This window comes from Cervus elaphus, chromosome 20, assembly GCF_910594005.1.
Source record: "Cervus elaphus chromosome 20, mCerEla1.1, whole genome shotgun sequence".
In the NCBI taxonomy this organism is placed as follows: Eukaryota; Metazoa; Chordata; class Mammalia; order Artiodactyla; family Cervidae; genus Cervus; species Cervus elaphus.
The window spans coordinates 46950166-46954470 of NC_057834.1; the positions used below are offsets into that span (position 1 = coordinate 46950166).

Below are 4305 nucleotides of genomic sequence, written 5' to 3' on the forward strand. Positions count from 1 at the left end.
AAAGAGCCTCATAAGAAGGCACTGCGTTTCCTTCTTGAGCCATTGGGCAAATTTCCTTGATATCATATGTCATTGGCAGAGTATCCTGGTCATGAGTCTGTGCAAACAGCTAAATATATCATTTCCCCCACAGTTCCTGGGGAACAACTTTGCTACATCCTCAGCCTGCTATAATACTCAGGATTTTTTCATCTGAAACGTTGTTTACTAATGGGATAAGTGATTACACACTGAGATAAATGGAAGTGGAATCCATACACCATCAAGTCAAATGAATCTCAAAGCTGCAATCAGTGGCCATTCATCAGGTTGGGAAGTTCCAGGGCCCTGCCTTAGCTCAGAGAAACATACCAAAAGATGACAGTGTGGCTTACCTTCTGGTTTCAGAAGACTTCGAACAAGATAAGTCAAAGGAAAAGAGAGAGCCTATGGGTTGATGGAAGTGAACTAAAGTAGTGACATCTCCAAAGGTATAAACAAGCCTGCCAAAAGCCCTGGACAGGTGTAGGAACTCAGGGACACTACCCAGAAATGAAAATTAAAGCATTTCATGTGAGATAAGAGGTTCACTCAAAATTAGGTAGCCTGAACGGTACCTCCTGGGCCACAGCTACTGAGGTACACGTGAGTCTGGCTGGACCACCTTGGGTAGAGTGGTTTACCACAGGGACACCCATGACAGGGAACTTAGAAAAGTTCATTCATAGAATGTCTTATTTTAAATGGAATTATAGAGTCTGGTTCAAACCAGGCTTCAGGATGTAAGCATAGGGTCTATTAAAGGGGATTAATTCTCCAGGAGTAGACTAATAGATGTAATGAAGACTACCTGTGAGACCAGTTGGAATTTCATCCTCTTCAGCATGAGAGCAACCACAGGCTCCATCCACGGCAGACTCCACATTCTCTTCATCAAATGCAACTTCCCCATCACTGTAAGGCTGGTTGCAGGCAGAACTTTCCTGGGGAGTGGAAGCTACTGAAACACAGTCATCCTGGGATTGCGGGAACACCACCTTCTTTTCCACATCCTGCATGTTCACGCTGTGTCAGATGGAGAAGGGAGGACAGATTAAGAGGACTCGACTCCAAGCTATCTGGCTGGTTTTGAGGACAGGCATTGAGAGTGGTCACAGAGAGCAAAAGGGGAGCCCCCTTAAGGAGGGACGTAACTCCTCCTGAGGTGGAGTGGAGTGTGGCTGCCCTGGGGTGCGAGAGAGACAGCAGGTTCTCCGGGCACTGGCCACAGAACCGGTGGCTGAAGGAGGAGTCGGAATGTTCCCTGCATGCTAAAGTCATGACCCTCAGCACACACAGAGGACTGGGACCTCGGTGCAAACTTTTCTGCATACGTTGTGTTGTTCTGGATACCCTGTGTCCAAGTCAACACAGCTGTTAAGAAGTTAAAAATTTGTTTGAGTTTGTACTCTATTCCATTCAATTTAAAATTTTTTATTTGCACAAATATACCTTCCAAATCAGTATTTCAGAGTTGGAGAAAAAGGAGTTATAGACTAGATATTCTGCCTTCAAGAACTGTTTTTTCAATATTTTGTTGTAATATGAATACCATTCTGTTTTCTTCCCTTGAAATCCAGTATTTGCCAACATGCTGATGCCAAACCAGTGTAAGACCATAGGATCTCACCCTACATTAACCACTCAGGAGAAAGCACATGAACACAGGAACTCCTAGGTTTGGTTATTTCACCTGCATCAACTCACTGTACATTACTAAACTAGAAGGATTAAAAAATTGAAATGCAAAAACATGTGAAACATAAACAGGCAACGTTGTTAAAGAAATAATTGCTATTGAATGAATAGAAGAAAGAGTTACATAGGCTACTTTCTATTTTTCTTTGGACCTGAGGTCTCTTGCTGTCACCACTGACATTCACAGCCCATAGATCTTCAAATTACCTGGGAAATGTGAGCTCTTGTCCACTCACTTGCTTGTGATAATTTTCATTGTCTAGTAAGAAATTCAGAGACAGCAGGTCATAATAAGAAAACCAGACCTCACACATATCTACTCAGTAATCACATATACAACAAGGACTTTCATATTTTCATTGTAAGACCATAATTCTTTAGCAAAGTTATTCTAGGACACTTAAGTCTTATGAGAATTAGACTGGACTGCTTCCAGAGCCATTGAGGAAATTTGCTGCTTGAGCTGGTATCTCTCCCAACATTCTTTGTTCTGAGTCTGTATAAGCAGTTAAAAATGTATTTTCCACAGAGATGCTGGAACATGAGCTGAGTTATTTTCTAGAATTATCTCTGTAGTACTGCTTAGTCCCATCAGATTATGTGGTTATTGATGGTTTAGAGGAATTTATACTTGGGGCTAGAGTGATGGGTGAATTGTGAAAGCCTTAGCCACTCAGTAATATCCGTCTCTTTGTGACCACGTGGACTACAGCGCACCAGGCTCCTCTGGCCATGGAATTCTCCACACAAGAATACTAGAGTGGGTGCCATTCTCTTCTCCAGAGGATCTGCATGACGCAGGGATTGAACCTGGGTCCCTGCATTGAGGACAGATCTTTACCATCTGAGCCACCAGGATAGCCCAGTGAATTGTACTAACCCTCAAATCAAAAAGAACCTTTGGTGCTACACAGAAACCATGGCCATTGGAAGCTGGAGGAACTGCCAGAGCCCAGCCTTGCTGCATGGAAACATCCAAGTGAGGCAATGGTACAGTTGTGTCTGTCTTGGTGTCAGATAACATCTTAGCTAAGACCTGCCAACATCGAGAAAGGGGAGACTGGGGCTGAGAGGAATAAAACCAAACCTGGAAATCACCTCTCCTTATAAAGAGGCAACACCATCATCATTTCTAGAGAGGCCAGGAACATTTACAAAAATTAGATCACTGCAGGTAACAATACACTGGCTCCAAATTAGTTCTGACAGATACCTCCTGTGGATTTCCAGCTGAGGTGGGTGAGACTTGTCAAAACTGATTTGGGTCAAATGCCTGACACTGGGGTCAGGGTGACAGAGGCAAGCCCAGAGCCAAGAAAAGAATGAAAGCTTCCTGACCCACCTGATGTCTCTGTTCCATAATAGACCCTTTTCCCTGGTTTCGACTAAGATGTGTCTATACAGCCTGTCCTAAGAGATGACCTTCCTTGGTCTATACAGCTTGTGGGGACAAATAATATGGGGGCTACCTGAGATATTGGTTGGAATTTCATCTTCTTTAGCATGAGAGTAACCACATGGTCCATCCGGATCAAAGTCTACTTCCAGTTCATTAAAGTTAAATTTGACATCACTGTAAGGCTGGTGCTTATCAGAACTTCCTTGGAGAATTGAAGGCATCAAAATACATTCATCCTTGGATTCTTCATGCACTTCCTTCTTTTCAACCTTCTGCACCTCCATGCTGTGCCAGATGGGAAAGGAGTGACAGAAAATTAAATGAAGAAGATCTGACCCCAAGCCATGCTGGCTGGTTTTGACAGGAGGCATGGGGAGTGGTCACAGAGAGTACAAGAGCAGGCCCCTTCAAGACAGAAGGAACTGTCCTCTCTTATATGAAGTGGAGTGTGTCTGTCTGGGGATGGGAGAGGGGATCAAGCAGGTACCCAACAGACCAGCCACAAAGCTCTGAGGAGGAAGGAGCCTCAACCATCCCAGGATGGTAGTTTCAAAACAGGAAGCACAGATGAACTTCCACACCAAGTGCTTCCCCACAGGTCCTAAGCCATGTTGAATTTAAGATGAAGTAGTCAAGTGAATAAGGACTTCCCCGGTAACTCAGGAGGCTGAGTGTCTCCTGCCAATGCAGAGATGCGGCTTCGAACCCTGGCCAGGAAGATGCCTTGGAAAAGGAAATGGCAACCCATTCTAGTATACTTGATGGGAAAATGCATGGGACAGTGATCGCTTCGGCAGCACATATACTAAAATTGGAACGATACCGAGAAGATTAGTATGGCCCCTGCGCAAGGATGACACGCAAATTCGTGAAGCGATCCATATTTTTGTAAAGTTGCAGGATATAAAATTAACACACAGAAATCCCTTGCATTCCTATATACTAACAATGAAAAAACAGAAAGAGAAATTAAGGAAACAATACCATTCACCATTGAAAATGCATGGGACAGAGGAGCCTGGCATGCTCCAGTCTGTGGGGGTCACAAAGATTCAGAGACAACTGAGCAACTGAGCATGCACAGTGAGGTGAGTACAGATATTAAAGCTTTATAGACTCTCTGAGATGTTCTACCTTCTCTTTAGGAATTGAAAGGCCTCTAAGGCCGCTTTCACTTACTAGTATCACAG

The 4305-nt window shown here is 43.9% G+C and overlaps 1 non-coding gene across 1 annotated transcript; it reads left to right on the top strand.

The window, feature by feature from the left end:
• The first annotated feature begins 3896 nt into the window (after window positions 1–3896).
• LOC122678469 lies at window positions 3897–4003 on the top strand. Its single transcript, XR_006336140.1, has one exon. It is a non-coding gene; the product is annotated as a U6 spliceosomal RNA (small nuclear RNA).
• Window positions 4004–4305: the final 302 nt, after the last annotated feature.